General features: G+C 40.9%; 1 protein-coding gene across 8 annotated transcripts in view; it reads right to left on the reverse strand.

Annotated features, from left to right (window-relative positions):
* Window positions 1–20,435, reverse strand: part of PRUNE2 (prune homolog 2 with BCH domain) — a 249,271-nt gene that overhangs the window by 154,192 nt on the left and 74,644 nt on the right. The window lies entirely within an intron of this gene.

Here is a 20,435-nt window from a genome sequence, read left to right on the forward strand (position 1 = left end):
GACGTTTCTCTCCTCCCGTCCCCCACACAGAGCAAATGGAGCTGAATCTCTTGAGCAGCGATATAACAATTGCATTAAGATTTTTTAAATTGTCGTAAAAAAACCCATCACATAAAATTAACATCTCGACCACGTTTACGTGTACAGTTCAGTAGTGTTAATGATGTATGTGTGGTGACTATCATAATTAAACAAAAGAGCATTCACACTGTTGTGCAACAACAAAAGTTCTCTAGAACTCTCTCGTCTTGCAAAATGAGGCTCTGTAATCACTAAGCAATGACTCTTCTTTCCTCCTTCCCCCAGCCCCTGACAACCACCATTCTACTATCTGTTTCTATGAACCGGACCACTCTCGGTACCTCATGTGAGTGGAATCATACGGTATTTGTCTTTTTGTGCCTGACTTATTTCACTTAGCATAATGTCTTCCAGGTTCATCCATGATGCACCATGTGTCAGAATTTCCTGTCTATTTAAAGCTGAAAAACATCCCCTTGTATGTATATTTCAAATTTGCGTATCTATTCATCCATCATGGACCCAGGTTGCTTCCACCTCTTGGCTATTGTGAATAGTGATGCTACGAACATGGGATAATAATTGCATATTTTAAAATAGGAAGTGCTCACCAGGAAGAAAACAGTTAAAGATTAAGCATCAGAATATTCTCAGGGACCTTCACCCAGAGTACCTTAAACAGCCATAGAAAGCTCCTGGCTCCCTGGTTCTCTCTACTATCATTAGAGAGTTCTTAACACATAACCAGACTCTCCATCTAAGAGGACAAAGTTTCTGTAATAAATGATCTGGGTTGCTACAAAATCTCTCTTTCCTTGGATTCAACTTCCCTTGACTCTTTTTCACACTGGAAATAGTAACACCCCTAAGGCCAAGATCAGGAGAGGCTCTGAGGAGAAAGGGACGTAATCCACTGTCATGCTTACTGCTAACTTTTGCAAAAGAACTAGAGAGTCCCATGAGATCCAGTCTAAGTCACTAGGGTGGAAGACTTCCTATGTAGGACAATGATACTTAAATTTAAGATCAGTGGTTTACAACGAATGTGCAAGGAGAAAGCCTTAAGCGTGCTGCCAAATTTTCATCAGTAAAATGTATTTTTGCCACAATTGAACAAACAGATTGTTATAATAGAGACTGAATGGAATCTTGAACAGAGAAAACTGAGATTCAGAGTTGGGCAAAGAGGGGGCTAAAAATTTGTTAAACATAGGAGGGGCCGTGTTATACCATGCTGGACTCAGAGGAAGAGCGTGTGTGTATCAGAAAGTTAAAGAACGTTGACCTGTGAGCACAGTAAGCCAGGGTGGTCCAGGCAGTAAGAGTTCCACTCCAACTAGAAGGGCAAACGAGAGAACGATGTGATCGCTGTGGCTATCTTTATGGATACCATAAATTCTGTTTTGTTTAGTAGCAATTGTGTTAAAGTCAATACTGACTTGCTTAGTATAGTTTATAATTTTTTATATTCAAATGTGATATACACAAAACAGATTCCTGTCCAGGTGACTGCTTAAAAAAAAAACCCCAAAAAACTGTGGCAAATAACCTGGAATGTGCAGCAGCAGCGGCTGAGAGACCAAGGACTCAGAGATTAGAAGCCCATCTTCTCTCTATCAGAGATGTGATTGATAATTTATTAGGAAATAGCAAAGCAGTATGCAAATGAAGTGATTTTTTACTGTCATTTATGGGTGTTATTATTTTAAATTAAAAATATCTGAATTAATTCTCCAATTCATGTTTTTGGTTGTTGTTGTTTGGTTGTTGTTGTTGTTGTTTTATCTTTCATTGTCACCCCAAAGTGCTGGTGTCTGTTTTGGCGATGGATTGCTAACCTCTGTGAGGTTAAGAAACTTCTGCATCAGTTAGTGTTTTGGAAAAGGAGGACACTGCTCCTGAGTCCTCCGGACATAGAATTCACCTCTGCAGTGAGCCTTGGCTCGTCTGTTCGTCCACCTGGATTAATAGAGGATCAAAGGTGATTTTCATCTATTTAAGATCACTGATAAATGTTGGACTGTGTGCCTACATCATCAATGAGGGGAAACAAACACTGAATCCCATATGAATCCATTACAAAACATACTTCACGCTTAACGTTTTCTCAGAAAAGGCCTCCTGCTGTTGAAGCCTATGCCCCATAAACATCTTCTGTAAAGCAGTGATAAAAGCAAGAATAACAACCCTCAAATGATAAATTGGTCAAATTTAGAGAAGTCAAAATAAGTCGTATTTTCCTTACCAGTCAAATGCAAAGGTTACACACACACATGCTCACCAACTGCCTTACTCCTTGTGTTAGATTATATAAAACGGTGATTTCATTTGTGTTCAGAAACAAATACGAGTGAAAGCTATCAACCAAGGTCTACCAGTTATCTAATAAATATTTTAGTTCAATGATATATCTAAATATGATAGGGGAGCATTAAGACTGCTTGAAAAGGAAATATTGGGTGCATGTAATCAAGAAAGTTTTTGCTCTTTTTGAGAATGGTAGCTTCAAATAAAATTGAATAGCAGAAAAGAATATTAGAATATATTTATGCCACAGTCGACATGTGGAAGATGAAATAGAGAAAATTTAGCACGGATGCAACAATCCTACATCACGCGGTGGGTCACTAATGAAAAGTAATAAAAATGAACTGTCATCACTATGTAATTTCTTAAAATGATCATTTGTTTAGTAAGAGCTATTTCTACGGGACAAACTTCAAAGCTTTTCTTATGAGATGAGTAACTATATTTGAAAATGGTTATCAAAACCACTTGGAATCATTCCAGAATCTCATCTAAAGAAGACCGCATCTATCTTTAAACTCTTACCAGATTAGAATTTATTAAGTTCCACTGGTCATTGTAAAAAGGATAATTTCCACTTACTGTTAAAAAGAGAGAGAAAATCCAAAGGTAAACTCTTATGGCAATGACCTTGTGGATGCAGTAATATATATAATGAAATCGTTTGATATGATACAGAACATTTCCTGCCGCTTTCTATCTGTAACTGTAAACACGGTGAAAGTAAGTCAAGAAGAGAGCAAAGTGGCAAACCCCTTGCTTAGCGAAAGCCATCAATACTGCACGGAGATGATGATCAGAATCTGACCTAGGGCATCAATAAAACAACCAAGACATGACTCTTTCAATGGTGCATAAGCGTTATGTCATTAATCGAGCTTGGATTGTAACAGTCTATTCTTACAAGGTGACAAATTAACCATATGGCTACCTCATAGATGACAGAACTAAAATATATTAAACTCTGTGGGGTAAATATACCCACAGGCAATTCTAATATACTGACATTTTTAATACTAATTGAAGCTGATTGATTTACGTATTCTACGTTTTCAAGTCTCCAAAATGATGTATTTAATGTTTTATTTTTAAACACAATTAAAAAATAATATATAAATATATACATACTGCAAATGTAATACAGATAACAAATTCATTTAAGCCCATTTATGCACATTAGTAACACACCATGTGGCAGAAAGACTAGGACTACAAGAAGACCCCTTGGCGATTTATTTTATATTAAATCCCTAATGGCCTCTCCTTATCTTTGCAAAAATATGCACGAAAGTCCAGACTACGCAGCCATTGAAATGAATGGTTATTTATTTGCTAAACGAGAACCCTATGTTTAATGTTCCTTAGACATAAGGTAGTCTGGAAAAGTCGCATTCCTACGGCTCCATACATCATTTATGTTACATACCCTAACTTCTCACAACAGGCAGTGGAAAAATATCTCCGAACAGCATTGTAAGTTGCTGAGATTTTTGTTTCCGTTTCCATTACTGGAAGATTAAATGTTAACATGTTTACTTGCTTTTTTAGCAACAAAAACAAATTCGTGTACCGTGTTGGTGCCCAGCACGGGACATGAATATAAAATGGAAGAAAGTTTGCAAATATACAAAACTAAAATCCAACAACGGATGGATATCCAGAGTTGAAACTTGTAAATAAATCTTCATTAAACACAAAAAATAGAAAGCTTCGTGAACTTTAAATTTGTCAGCAAAAAAAAAAGGTACTAATCATTGGAAAGTTCTATCAGGGTGTTCCAAGAAGAAAGCTTTCTCCCCCTCCCCTTTATATATAACATGCTTAAAATATGCCACAAATCTTGGTCCTGGACACACCAGCTCTTAATATTCATGCTGATACCAAGACACTTTCCTGTCAAGTATAGTTCAGTTCTAAATCACTTCACTTTGGGTTCATACAGCCAAAACGTTGTAAGCCCAGGGATATCCTTAGAAGACAGGCCTTTAAGCAAAAACACATTGTTTGCTCCCTCCTTCACTGCTTTCTCCATTTGGCTTCCAACAGATTGTCATACAGAAAAAAACCAAGACAGCTTTTAAGAAGAGAGAATTCACAAAGGAACCAAATACCTGGCAGAAGGAAAGGAAGGAATGGGGAAAGGAACACCACCACCTTCCTTAACTCAGAGAAAACAGTAACTCATGTTTCCCTACAGGTATATATACAGGTCCGTGCAACAAGCAGGACTCACAAGGTGCAAGAGTAGGATCACGCTATGGGGCTAATTCTTGCCCCGAGCCTATGAAAAACATCGGGCAAACGCCATGATGTTTCCAGACATGCTTTTGTTACTCTCAGGAAGCAAAGCTTCTCAGACATTTCAATCCACAAGATGGAGTCTCGATTTCATAGTCAAACTTGGGGTCTTTTATGGAGTTAAGCTTTTACCCTCCCCTAGGGAGGCCCACTGCTGGTGGGAGGCAGTATGGTCTCTCCTCCATTCCTTCCCCACCCATCCCCTCTACTCCTCATTCATCTTGCTGTTGTTTTGGACCTTTGACCTTCCTCAGGGACAAGGAAGTCAGATGAGGTAGGAAGAGTAGAAAACTTCGTTGTTACTCTATGGTCTACCTGCATACTAGAGCTTCCAGCTCTTCACAGGTGGGTCACTGTATGGGCTCCTGGTGGACCGTCAGAGCTCTTGTACCGTATCTCCCCTACACTCCTGGACGGTTGGAATCCATACCTATTCATCACTTCCCCAGCCCTGGGGAAGCTGCCTCTGCTTCTGGCTTCTCCCAGCTGAGTTCTGCTCTGTTTTCACTTCAAGTCAGCCCTCTCGGGCAGGATCTATTACAAAATGCACCCTGGCTGTCTCCTGCACGTGGCTCAGATCTGGCCCACATAAATATTCCTGCATTCATTTTACCCCAACAGTTTTCTCGGGGTGATGGCTACTCCGTGAAGCCACCTGTTCTGGATCTCTCTGTTAACATAGCCCATCTACATGTTTTTTGCCCTTAAGAGTGAAACATTTGCCCAAACAGCAGTGTCCCCCCAAACTGAAGGGGCACATATGAGTCTCTCAGAGGAGGCTTTCCAGAACCTATTGCCCCTGGCTTGAGGTGAGGGATTGATGCTGCCTCAGCCTCAGTCATATGGGACACACACATCTTGAGATGTGTCCTCTTTTCTATTTCCAAATTTCAATCCTTTTATTTCTTCTAAGATAGTGAGAAGCTTAAAAGCACTGTAATTATGTTTCATCCACTTCTTCAGAAAATTGTGTATCACAGCCTCACACATCACCTTGGGAAGGGTTCTGTACTGCCTTGGCACGTCAGCTGAGTCTTCTAACTGAACTCAGTTAGGTCTGTCTACAAGCTGTCTTCCTTGTGTCCCTGAAGAGCCTTCTCCACTCTCCTCCACCCTGCCCTCTGCCACAGCAGTGGCTTCATAGACAGCATCTAGAGTTTCTTCCAAGCCTCCGGTTTCCTGTTGGTTTCAGCCAACGGAAAACCCCAGTGGGTGTTGGGATCACCTTGAACTTGGCCACTCCTTGGCCAAGGACTCTTCTTGAGGTGGCCATCTCTTTTCAGTCTTCCCCTTCCAGGCTCTGGAAAACTTCTCCCTTCTCTTCTCTTCCCTGTCGGGGTTAGGGTGTCAACCCCTGGGATACCACTCTCTTCCTTGCAGTATCCCTCCCTCTGCCTTCAAGCTGATAAAATGGCTCACCTCAACAGACTTTCCTCAAATAGGCAGCCTATTCTGTTGAGATCAATAATGTCTCATTACAAATATATTACCTTGAGACGTGCAAACATTATATTTTTGAAACTATACTATCCATACACAAATGCAAACTTGCCCAGTTTCCTCTTCCATAAGTGTTTTGAATGAACATTTCTAACCTGATCACCTAGATGTCCGTTTACATTCTAATTTCCTATTATTATGAATTCTTGAAAAATCAAAGTAAATCTGTTTTTTAAGGTTTTATTTATTTGACAGAGAGGGAGCAGGAGCGGGGTGGGGGGGCATAGGGAGAGGAAGAAGCAGATTCCCTGCTGAACAGGGAGCCCAACGTGGGGCTCGATCCCAGGACCCTGAGATCATGACCTGAGCTGGAGGCAGACACTTAACCGATTGAGCCACCCAGGTGCCCGTCAAAGTAAATCTTCATAAGTATTTTAAAACTATTTCATAAAAACCTTCTTATTACTGAAGACCTTTAAGCCTGCAAGGAGAATACAGATGCCCTGGAGCCCTGGTCCCATCCTCGGAGACAAGATGTATCATCAGTTGCTTCAGTCAACAAGCAAGAACTTCATTTCATCACTGTCCTCTTCCAACATTCATTACTTATGTGACTCTTCTAATGGGCTTAAGAACACTTAATAGGATGGTCTTTATCTGAATAAAATCGAAGACAACTAAAACCATGAAAAAGTTACAAATACTTAAGAAACTAGATAACTACCAGACAGTCCTGTTTGGAGGTCTGATGGATTTTAAATGGCCACAAATTATTTCCAGTTCCTCCCATCTGGAGGTGGAGTCTCTTTCCTCACTCTTTGTCTGGGCTGGCGCTATGTGGTTTGACCTTATGGAACTTGAGAGCCCCCAAAATTCTTGCTTTTTCCATTTTGAAGGCTTCTGTTTTCAGGTGAAGAAGCCGGGGATGAAAGACCACATCTAAGGAGAGGCTCAGCCACCCAGCCATCCCTTCCAACCTTCCCAGCTGAGGCCCCATCCATGTGATGAGGCCACCCGACATGACCCAGCCACATCAGAGCCATCAGCTGACTGCAGCTGCATGAGTGAGCTCAGGCAAGACCTGAAGAATCATGAGAAATACTAAATTGTTGTCTTTGAAGCCACTAAGTTTTGGGGAAACACAGCCTTTCTTATCTTTTCTATCAGAACTTCTCTCTCATACTTGATGAGAAATAACAATGATGATGATAACAATAAGCTTATTCTTCTGTGATCCAACATAGAACAATCGGGAAAGAATAACGACTTTGGAATCAGAAGTCCCTGGGTTGGAATGCCTACTCTGTGGCTTGAGGTAGTTCATTTTCCCTCCGTGAGTCTCAGTTTATCGACCTGTAAAATAAATGTAATAACTACCTATGTCATGTCATGTCAAAAGGAAGGTTGCAGAATTTTTTGGGAAGGTTTCAGAATTTTGAAAGCTAACTAACCTAAAGCACCTATCATAGTGCTGGCGAGATAGTAGGTAGTCAATGAATGCCAGTTCCCTTCCTCAGTATATGTGTCTGCACATCCAAATGCCGGGACCTGAATCAAATGGCTCTAAGCCAATGGAACTCAAACTGTGGTCTCTGGGCCAGCAGCATCAGCATCCCAGGGAACTTACTAGAAATATAAATTTTTGAGTCCCACCGCAGAGCTATAGAGTCAGAAACTCTGGTATCCTGCATTGGCCCATTAAAGTCAATTAGAATTACCAATCATTCATAAGCTTAAGGAGGATGGAAACCACTATATTGAAGTATCAGGTCCATATTTCACCTACATGGTAGCTGCTCAATAAATGTTTGATGACAAATGACTATGTTAATGAGTGCTTAAGTGGATAATGAAATGAGTGCATGCATTCAAGCCCTCCTTTTCAACCCTGCTGCACCAAGGACACATTATCCAATCTGATGTGCAATAGGATGAATTAGTGATGTTAGTGACTGTAGTATAAGTTGGGAGCCTCATTGTTTGGGCTCCACGGATAGGTAGGTAATGACATGGGAGGGTAGGTAGAAAATGACTGTTTCATTTTCGGTTTGAGGTAAAAAGTACTTTTAAAGGCCAGAACTGATGTACTTGGCATGGGCATTTGAGAAGAAAAGGACAATTAGATTTCATAATGGCATCATGAAAAGAATGCTACTCTACTATGTTGGAAGGCAAGACATAGCCACAAACACTTAATGTCACGAGCTACTTTTTCTAGAAGACTCTATCACAATCCACTTATAAAATGGAAATAAGGATAGACCCATCTGAAAGACTTGTCATAGAAGTCCCTGGGTTGGAATACAACGTATGTACATCGTAAACACTCAACAAATGTTGGCTACGATTATATTTATTTTTGTAACTTGAATTATTCAAGGTGTTGACTAGCTCCGTGCTAGGAATATAATGCACATTAAATTATTCATTTGAAGGAATAAAAGAAGAATAAAGTACCAAATGTACTGTGTGGTGACTAACATAATATAATAAAAAATCATTATTAAAAAAAAAAAAAAGAATAAAGTACCAAATCCTAGTTCTAGCACCTTATCTGTTTTCCTTTTCCACCACTAGGCGACACCACCGACCTATCATAACCCACTCTTCTCCACTAGACCTCACCGCCCCCGACCTTACCCATCACTGTTGATTAAGAAACAACAAAAAAGAGGTCTATTCTAGAAAGTAACCATCCTAAATTATTCCTTTGTTTGAGTCTCCTTATTTCTCTGAATTGCCACTGGCTGTTTGGTATAAATTTATTATTTCATTTCAGCACGAACTGAGAAAGAGTCCTCGTTACTCAGGGAACCGATTCAGCATTTATGTACACAGACAGGAAAGGGGCATTCAGACAGCCACGCTCCACTGTCTCTCTTTTGTTGAGGTTTCTTCTGTCACAAGAAAAGGGAGCAATTTTCCTTTAGCTTCACAGCCTACTTTTCTATGACAAGTTGGTGTAATGCAGTAATTAACCATTAAAATATTGCATGTGATTCACAGGACTGTTACAGACGAACTAATTTAAACTGAGGTCAGGTCTCCAAATCAGCAAAATAACTCTGAAAGTGGGAGAGAGAGAGAGAGAGAATAAACAAGAGAAAAGGTAAGCAACAGCTGCTATTAAAAGTAATGCCAGGCAGCTAAAACTGGTCTGAATACGTTCCTAAAAATGCAATTAGTCAAATCCTTCCAGAAATTAAACCATCAAAATGACACTATAGTACACTTAAAAAATGTATTTACAGAGCGAAAGAGCAGTCGTCCCAGCATATCACTATGTCCTGAGGGTTTCCCTCCTCATGAACGGAGATGCAGAAGAGAATCTGATATTGTGCCATGAAGAAAGTTCAAATTGTCACAGGTGGATTTTGTGAGATGCTGGTTCTTAATTCTCTCAGCCGGGCTGAAGTGGTGAGGAGAGGGAAGGATCTTAATAGGGGTGTTTTGTCGTTTCTTTGCCATCTTATGGGAAGATTAAAGTGACTAGAACCAAAGTCTACCTATTAGCTTTCCAAATACCAACATTTCTTGAAGGGCAAACAAAAGAGGTGCCTAATTCTACCAATTTCCTGGAGCTCCCTTATCAGAAAGATGGGCATTGATACTTGGGTTCCTTCACAAGGTAAGGGTCAACTGACCTCATCCTACGAAAGGATTTCAATAAAACAGAATTGCCTGCTTATGACTTTTGAAGGTCTAGACATGTACAGTTGGTATTTACAGATGATGCAGTAACACAAGAATTTATTCAGAATGCCTTCTGATAATATGGCCATTTCCCCAAAGGTGAATGTGAATGTAAATGAGGTCCCCAAATAAAGTGACGGAGGTACCAGAAATACCACTTGCAAATGGAGAGCCATAGGCATTTTGATGACGTATAAAAGACTTCTTTTTATTGGCTTTTTAATGATAAATATGCATTAGGAAGCTACTGGAAGGAAGCGTGGTAACACTCAGGCAGTGAGGACTGGAGCAGCGATTCTGAGGAACAGGTGGACATGTGGAAAAGGCAAAGGTGTGCAAAAAGGGGAGAAAAGGCAGAGAGCCATGAAGGGATACAGACAATCCCTGGTGTGGTCCAAAGACGGTTACAGGACTCACTAATGCAGCCCGTGCTGTGGAAGCTCAGGAAGAAAGTGGAACCATGTGTAGCTGGAGAGAGCAGGCTCTTGTCTCCAGCTAAAGAAAGGAGAGCAGGGAGGGGGGAAACAGGCTGCCAGGACAAGAGCCTGAGTCCCCAGCATGTGTGGTGACTGACTGAGGAGCGAAGGCGGGGGTGGCTGTGCTGTTCTGTGTCCAAACAGGAAAGGCCTCAAAGACTAATTACTCGATGCTGTTCAGTACTGTACACATGACCCGTTATCTCCCACTGCTGGGTGGCCCTGCCTACTCTTAATCTGAGCTGAGATTATTAACTGTTGGAAATATGGGATATTAACTGTTGGCCAAAATGCATGAAAGCAGGTAAGTAACTTCTGAATCATAAATGAAGGTTCTACTTTTCCTTGATTTATAGAAAAAAGTCTGGGACCGAATGACACAGCCTTGGATACCAAAAGCAATTCCCTCCTTGGGTAAGCAGACTCCAAAGATAGCCACTTTCAATCTCTTCCCTCTGCCTGCACACCTGCTCCTCTTCACATCAAGAATTGAGCCTGGGGGACTCAATCGGTTAAGTATCTGACTCTTGGTTTTGACTCAGGTCATGATCTCAGGGTCGTAAGATTGAGCCCCCATCAAGCTCTGTGCTCAGCATGGAGTCTTCTTGCCCTCTCCCTCTGCCCCTCCCTCCGCTCTGTCTATCGGTCTGTCTCTCTCTCTCATAAATAACTAAAAAAAGCAAAAATCATTAAAAAAAAGAATTGGGGTCTAATTCCCACTGGTGTGCTGGAACTGACTTGTACAGGTTAGCAAGAGACAATTATAAAACTGGGGGAAAATCTGCAAACCCACCATTTGCAAATTAAACACAACCATTACAAAAATCAAATCACATATTTTACATTAAATAAGTCGTATCAAAAACAAAAGTCAAATTCTGAAATGCATCCCTTCATAATTATTTTATCATCTGTTACTATTATCTGTGTTCTTTGGATTATTTACACCTATAATACCCTCGTGGCAGAAATGCTATATAATGGCAGGCTTCTGCACATCTCTTCCCCATTTGTATTGTTTGACAAGTAAAATTATAATATATTTAAAGGCTATAATTTGATGGTTTGATATATGTATACATTGAGAAAGGATTCCCACAATGAAGTTAATTCATACATCCGTCACCTCACATAGCTAGAATTTTATCTTTTTCTCCCCTCCCCCCCGCCCCCTTGGTGAGAACACTTAGGACCAAATTCCAATTATACAATGAAGTATTATCAACTATTCCCAACTGTTTTGATGAGATCATATTGGTGCTTGCAAATCAGTCATAGTAAGAGTATTTATGGAAATTGGCAAACACTACATATCAAAGCTTGTTTTATTGTTTTATTGCTTCCACAGATCAGGTTGGCAAACTAAGTCCACAGACCAATGCAGCCCACTTTGTAATGGCCCATGAACTAAACGTTTTCAAATAGCTGCTACTCAAATTCCTATAAAATATCCTCAAGCTTGCATCTTGGACCCCCAAATCTAAACTATCTACGATCTGGCTCTCTACAAGCACAATCTGCCAGGTCTGGACTTAAGAAAGTAATAGAGAAAAATTTAAAACATAAGTTAAACTTCAAAGCGTGTTGTGTCTCTGGCCACCCCATTGTGAACAGCACACGCACAAAACCCAAAAAACCCTGAGGACGCGATCTTCCAGTATTTGAAAACTATTCTTTAATTCAGCAAAGTAGTCCTTCCTGGTGTTGACAAGCAGGTGATGTTTAGACAAAAGTCTTTGTTGTTTCACTTTCTTAAGGAAAACAGAAATACCAGCTCCATTCTTATTGAAACTATACCCATTTGTCGACTAGAATGCAAGAGTTGCACAAAAATGAACTAATTCATTCGTGAGATTTAATTGATGATACAGTTATTTACAAAGAAGAGGGTTTTTTTTGTAAATTGTGTGCTATATATTATTTGTAACAGTAATATGAGTGTGTTTGTGTGTGTGTGTGTGTGTGTGTGTGTGTATTGTTTTTCCCAGACACCTACCAGCATACCACTGCCAATTTCCCTTGTCATCAGTCTGCGCTGATCTCTGAGACCTGACTGAACAATAGAAAATGGTGGAAGTCATACTCTGAGACATTTTAAGTTAGGTCACAGAAATTGCAGCTGCCGCCTGACTCTCTCAGAAAGCTCACTCCTGTGGCAAGTCTCTCTCAGAGTCATGCTGGGACAAACCCAAGCCAGGTGATGGTCACAACTGAGCTCACATTTAACCGCCATCTGACTGTTCACCACGTGAGAAACCCCAAGCAAGCACTGCCCAGCTAAACCCAATAAACCCATACACTAGAAGAAATACTAATATCTTATTTCAAGCCTCCAGGTTCTTGGAATGGCTCGCGACACAGCAGCACATAACTGGAACACCGTTTCACTGTGAGGAGGAGGCGAGGAGAGGGGAGCCAACTGGACCCAATGCACCATGATGTCAGGAATTCTGGCTCAGGGTATTGCAGTCCTGTTTTGTTCCATGCTCTTGGTACAAAAGCAGGTACAAGGACATGTTGGGGTGGGGGTGAGAACAAAATGTAATAAAAAGGAGGGGATGGTAATGAATCATACACATCCACCTTTGCCTATAAATCTGCATCTTACAAAGCCACTCTCCGCTAGAGACACAGAAAGTAAAATGCCATCAGGTGGGGGCACTGACCCTACCTTGTCGATTCACTACCAATCAACCATATTTGGGCTTCCTGGAATGGCATGGATTCCAGGCTTGCTCACTTTCTGCACGGAGCCAAATAACCACTTTTGAGGCTAGCATCACTTACATTCCCCTCAGCCTTCCATCTTATCTCATTATCTCATTCTCGCTGCACAGTTGCCCAGGGAAGTCAGTGGGGATTTCTGGGCCCCGAGGAGAGGTTTACCCTCGGGGCAGGCTCTGTGTTTTCTCTACCTCACGTCCCATTCCCTCCATGTAAATGCATTTTTGTCAGTGTTAACAGGAGAGAAAGACAGAGGTCTAGGGCACCACCCTATGCCCAAAAAAGCACAGTGCGTAGTGAGTAACTTTATAATCTTTAAAGTTTGGGTCACTGTTTATCTCATTCCTGCAGCAAAATGATTGCTAGAAAAACTGTACTGAGGTATTTTGTACCATTTAGGGAAATAAATACAGAGAAGTATGGCTAGCTGGGTTAAGTTTTGTGAATCTTTTAAGTCCACTTGAAATTGGCCAATAGGTAAAAGAGAGAAAAGTTGTCACCGAAACATCAACTTGGCTCCAACTCAATCCCAACCGTAGATATGTAACGGGAACTCCGTCATAAGGCACTTCTGGGTAGGCTGGTTTTGCAGGCTTTCTTTGGTGTCTTGGAAATATTTTTGGCCATCTGCAAAAGGAGCTACCTACATACAAATTGTAAGGATTCTAAATATAAGATTTAGCTGCTTAGAACATTTTGTTTCAAAGACAAAGTGTTGCTGCCACTGAGATGATAAGCCATTCTTTAAATAAGGATTTCTTTTTTAAAAAAGGTTTTTATTTATTTGAGAGAGTGAGCGAGCACGAGTGGGGCGGGGGGCAGAGGGAGAGGAAGAAGCAGACTCCCCACTGAGCAGGGAGGACGACCAAGGCTCAGTTCCAGGACCTGGGATCACAACCTGGGCCAAAGGCAGACACTTACCTGACTGTGCCACCCATGAACCATTCAATGGAGCTCAAAAGGCGTGCAAGTCTACTTTTGTGGTTCTATCTTCATGTTTTTATCCTGCCGCTGTCCTCAAGAAGCTATGCGTTATTAGGTCTAAATGTATATTTCAGATGCCTCAGACACACTGATTATTAAATTCATACCATGAAAGTTACCTGTGTTTGGCATTTGCTTTGAATCCCTTTGGAGCCTTGAGCCAGGTATGAGCTGAGAACTCCTAAGACCTCAACTACTCAGAGCTTTGGTTATTTGGAGTAAGTATAGTGCTCAAAAGTAATACTGTTTCATTTCAGTGAAGGATCTCTACCATTAAATTCTTTTTCACCAACTGATTAGGCTGCTCTCCATTTGGAATACCGATTTGAAACAAGTTGTTTATCACAGCAAGGCAAACCAGAATACTCGTATCCTTGAATTCTTGAGTCAGGCTGAGAAGAAACATCACACTTCTTTCCTGCATACATGATATGTCCTACCCAGTCTCTTGTTCCATAATCGTTGTTCCTATTACTTGTATATACTTGATTTATTTACCAAATCTCCTCTGGGTTAGAGACTGAGAATTACTTTCACGACGAATACTTCAAAGTTAAATTTTACAGATCAAAACTGAAATGATTTTTAAAAGAAGTAAAGACATGAAGGTATAGAGGAAGGGGGCTTGGTATGAGGAGTAAGGGAAAAGGAGAATTCAACCACGGACTGCTTGGGGAGGTCTAGGCTCTCTGACACCCCAAGTTTAGGGCAATCACTGACTCTAGATGACTCATTAGTGAAGCCCTGGATGGGCCTCAAGACTACAACGAGTCTTGCCCTTGGGTACCATGTCCTGTAGTGAAGATAGCAGTGGAGCAGGACAAACATGGCTTTTAGCTCTGCCTCTACATTAGATAAATGTTTTCATCTTTCTAGATTCCAGTGTTCTCACCCCCAAAAGATTGTGCCAGAGACTGGCTAATATTCTTCAAAGTGATTCTTCTTCTTGGGCACATAGCTAGATCCTACAGCTAGAAGGGACCACATGACAGAGCCAATGAGAGGTGAGCCAAAGTGATGGATGCTACATCCAGACCAGATCCATGAAACCTCCCACTGCGGCTCTCCACGCTCTTCCCCATCCCAGTGATAGGACGGAGGTGTCCACAGGCATCTTAGGAGACGCAATGTTGAACATGGTCTCAGAATCGCCCGTGGCCACTGGACCAGGAACACCAAAGTGGATCACTACACGAGCAAAACGGAACAACTTTGGTGTTGAGTCTCTGAGAGCTGGGGTTTATCTGTTACAGCTGCTACAGCTACCTTAACCTGTGCAGGGGTGACCACAGCACCCTTGCCTCACGGGCTTTCTGGGAAGATTAAATGAGATGATGCTTGCAAGTCCTCACTCTACAGTCTGGCACACAGTGAGTGCTCAACATTAAACGTGAACTCTTTAGCAAGAAGGAGGTGGCCGGCCCGGACTCACGAGGAGGGACTTATGACCCGAAAACCTGGAGGAGAGGTTCCATATGTGTTTCCACTGGTTGGCTAGTTGGCTTTGAAAAATCATCTACCATATTCTTCACAATAATACACTAATCAAAAATCATCTACGCTCCCCCCAAATATTCCCACTGCACATTCCACGACACAACAAGGTAGGTAAATATTCTAGTGGTACTTCCATCTTGATTTCCAAAAACTCTCAAGCTCCAACCATGAGAAATCACATATGGTGCTTAAAATTGGTAAACCAGATTTCGGACTGCTTTGCTCAGTCTTAAAGCACAGGTTACAGTGGTTCAATGATGCTTCATCGTGCCCTGAGGAAACGTTCCCTTTTGTTTGGGAAGTTTAGCAGTGATCTGGGCATTCATTCTGCTCTGTGCTCTGAGTGCTGAGGGAAAATGTTGGTATTTTTCCCTCTGCAGTGTTCCAAGGTGCAGCTTGGCTGGTAATCTCTACAGGGCAGAATGAGTCAGCGGTCTGAGTCACTTTACCAGAATGCATCCCATGTGTTCTATGCCAGGTTTCAAATAGCAGAGTGTCTGGTCATGAGGAGGCCTGGGGCTGAGAGCACAGCGGAGCCCCAGAGAGAAAACAAGCCTGAACACTTCCCTCAGACTCCAGCTCCCAATAAAGGAGACAACATCTCAAGAGTAGAAAATCCCCACTGTTCCTCATTGAAATAAAAACATGTGGAAGCATAATGAGGTACTACATATGTTGGCTAATTGAATTTAAATAAAATAAAAATAAAAAAATGTGTGGAAGCAACAGATGAAATGTGCTTAGCAGGCAACCGATTCAGTCAGTCTTGCACGTTTTATTCACTTAAATTGTCTGGAAAATTACTGCTTTTATAAATAGTCTATGTTATGGGTTGAATTGTGCCCCCCCACAATGTGTATTTTTACTGAAGTCCTAACTTCCGGTACGTCAGAATGTGACCTTATTCGGACACAGGGTTGCTGCAGATATAATAAAGATGAGGTCACTGGGGATGGCCTGAATCCAGTATGACTGGTGTCCACACAAAAAGGGCACATTTGGTCACCGAGACAAGGAGAGAGGAAAGATGATGTGAACATGAAAGCAGAGATGGAAATGACACTTCTACCAGCCCAGCAATGCCAAAGACACCAGCAAACCACCAGGAGCTGGGTGAGAGGCATGGAAGAGACTCGCGACCCTCAGAAGGAAGCCCTGATGCCAGCTCGTGAACTTCTTGCCTCCAGAACTGTGAGACACTAAATTTCTGTTGTTTACGTCACTCCATTTGTGCCATTTTTTTATGACAGCCTGAGCAAACTGATACAGTAAAAATGCCGGAATGAATCCTAACGTCAGATCATAACAGGGAGTAATCAAGTCTGATGCCTGCTGATGGTCCTTCCTGAGGAAAGACGCTAATGACTCACAGCTTTTGGGAGATGCTTAAAGTAGGTGTAATCATATTGGATGTTAGCAAGGGAACCATTAATGTGGTTAACCTCAGTTGCTGTGGTGGTATCTCACTGGAATGGAAAGATCTGCCCCTTCCCCTTAAGGGGTATACTAGGGTACACTAGGGTATACTAGGCCCACGATGTATAATCAGCACTTCATTTCTGGTAAAAGAACGCAGGCAAAGTTGGTCCCAGTGAAGCATATGCTTTCACAACCATAAATGCTTTTCTTTTCTTTTCTTTTCTGATTGAGGCTGTATTACTTTTCATTTTTATACTTTCTAGTTTTTAATATGGATTTAGGTTTTGGCGACCTTTATTTCCCTCTACTGGTTCTGCTGCTAAAATGCAGGATTGGAAGCTGCATGTGTGTTGAGCATAACATAACATAGAGACTTGTCCAATCGCTAGGTTGTACACCTGAAACTCATGGAAACTTGTGTGTCAATGACACTTCAATAGAAAACAAAATGAAGGATTGGAAACCTGCGTTTCTCTTGGTAATCAAATTGGCAAGCAATGGAAAGGGCCCAAAAGGATCAGGTACAATGATAATTGATGCAGTGAATTGCAGCATGTGGTGTGTATGCCCCACAAGATGTGTGCTATATTTGGACTCAGAACAACCTGGAGGCCACGTGAAATGAGAAACAGCAGTACCATCTCCATGGTCCTAGCTTCCAAGTCCTCTCTGTAAGAAGGGCTACCCTCTGACCAGCCACTTTTTATTTATTGCTCCTCAAAGTCACATTCATTCTGACCTCATATGGAGCAAAGTACTGAAACTCTGCATTATTATAATTATTTGCTTTCTGTGGTAGATCTTTCAACAGCATCTGCAAACTTGATTAGATTACAACTCTTCTTTATGATATATACTACCATGAACATGAGAGAGAAAGGGTTTAGTAGCTTTCTTCTTACACCATAGAAGGCCACAGTTAACCCATCTGTCAAAGCAGTGGTCTCTACCTCCTAAACCAGTGATTCCTTCTGTGTATATCACAAGGACACAGATTCTTCTGATTTTCTCAATACTTTCACCTCCCAAAATTAATTGGGTCATCAGTCAAATAAAGGCTATGACACATACAGCTGTGAACCTGCAGCATTTCGAAGGACCACTGAAAATTTAAAGAATCCTTTCCCCCATTTCCCTGACATGTCACAGAACTTCCAGTAGATTCCTTCCAGTAACAACTATTGTGCCTGATCTACTTTCGAACAGCTGGATAAGTAGTTACTATTTACAAATATGTGGACCATATTTGATCTCTATGATCTCAGCCTTCAGACATAGTTATCTGGGGAAAAAATTGATTAGAAGGGAACAAAGTAGATTGTCTTGGATGCCCAGCTAGGTGGCTTCGCTTCCTTAGCTCTTTATTTAAATTGAAAAGGAAATAAAAATCAGATATCACAGGGACAAATTGCAAACAGCAATATGTACTAAGAATTTCTATTTACTGAGCATCTATTATATACCCAGCATTGTGCCAGGAAATGAAAGGGAGACAGAAGTCAAAGATACCAGGGCCCCTGGGTGCCTCAGTAGGTTAAGCGTCCAACTCTTGATTTTGGCTCAGGTCATTATCTCAGGGTCATGAGATGAAGCCTCATGTCAGGTTCCCCACTAGGTATGGAGTCTGCTTAAGATTCTCTCTCTCTCTCCCTTTCCTTCTGCCACCCCTCACACCATGCTCTCACTCTTTCTTAAAAAAAAAAAGTCAAGAATACCATCATTATACTCAATTAACTTAAAATATTGCCTGTGATTAAATAAATACATAAAACAAGCTCAAAATTAATGGAAATGATGGTAACAACTTCAGTCCTAAGTTGGTCCTTGAGACTAAACTTTGCAAGAGTTCATAGGATGGTTATAAACAATGAAGAACTTATAAAAGTCATCATGAAGCAGCTAGGTCTTGACATGCATTGGAGGACAAATGAGACTTAGACAAACTTATGGGAACTAAAAATATTTCTTTGAGAATCTATCTAGATTTAAAGTGTTTAGACAGCTGTTTCAAAACACACAAAATAAGATTGTGGGGATTCCATCATTATTTTAAAAAGTGAAGTGCATGGGAACAGGATAGGAAGGCTGAAATAGGATCACATGTGAGTAGGGAGGAGAAAACACCACCTCACGGACACTCTGTGGAGAAAACCAAACTCTGCCCTTAACTGGGGGATTTTTCCAATGGACAGACTGAGTAAATAATGTGCATTTGCTCTTTCAAAGAAGTCACAGGATGTTACGAAGGAGTTACTTCCCCATTTTGCAGTCATCTTTACTATCCCCATTATGCACAAGTGAAAAGCCCTCATTCCACCGATTAGTATTTAATCTGTGTACCCTTCTTTACACGTACAAATGTCCTTCTTCCTCCTCCCAGAAGATCATATAGTTTTCCAAAGATGTAGTTAATTGCCTGATTAATTACTGGACTTCTATGTAAATTACTGTAAAGATGTAGATGATCATTTTATCACTTATTCAGCTTGACAAACATTTACAGTTTAACAATTCTGACAAAGTCATTCATTCATATACCCCTGTAATATAAAGGTACGTTAAAGCTATGGTAAGTTTGTAATAATAATCGCCTTAAAATAATCTGCTAACCACAGACAGTTCCCTAAGCAATTATAAGATGCTCTATGTTAATTTAAAAAGGAATTCCAAACAAGGCATTTAAAACCTAATAAGATGCCATTAAATGAAGGGAAACATGGGAGGGGGGAGAGGAGACAGAAAACCCTAAGGCTTGAACTAGGAGAAATGATTCTCTGAGCTACTGACCCTTGCAAGATCCATGTTTTCCTTGGATTTCTATACACAAAGCAGATTTCTAATTGAAGGTGATTATCTAGTTACTACATCCTAAATTGCATGTATTTCTTGTGTTGAGTCACATCAACATCTAATTATAGGGTGCATCTATCAATTTCAAAGTCCATAGGAACAGTTGTGTCAGTCTACCAACTACACACAATGAGAACTGCTCTATAGACTACGAGGCACATGTAACCACCAAATGTGATTCTCTCTAGTGACAACAGTCTGCCTCCTTGTACTCACATGGATCTATGACCTGAATTACCATGTCAATCAACTGGGAATACATTTTTCAAAGAAATTACAGAAAAATTTCTCTTTTCTTGCTTTGCTCTTGGGTTTTCTGAGGTATGGACACCCCCTGCATGCCTGTTATTCCCTAGAAATATACACATTGATATCGTCATCAACACCATGAGGAACGAGAAAAAGAATGGTGATACACAATTCTAAAAACCAAAAGATGAATTGCCATACGACAATTTTTATCTCCATAAATTTGAGAGCTCAGTGCCTCGACCAAGGCAATATAACAATAGTACAGAAAGACGCAGACTTCGGCATGGCACAAATGTGTTTCTGTAAAATATCATCCCCATTAGTTAGGTTAATTAAGATTAACATACAAGTCATTGAAAACCCCCAAAGTAGAAAAAAGATAATTTACCAAGGAAACACACAACGACAAGAGTAATATGCACCCTGAGTCATTCATTTAATAGATTGGAAGGAGAGTTTTATGAATACTTGAGC

This window comes from Ursus americanus, chromosome 34 (genome assembly GCF_024610735.1).
Source record: "Ursus americanus isolate L20-20 chromosome 34, mUrsAme1.1.p, whole genome shotgun sequence".
In the NCBI taxonomy this organism is placed as follows: Eukaryota; Metazoa; Chordata; class Mammalia; order Carnivora; family Ursidae; genus Ursus; species Ursus americanus.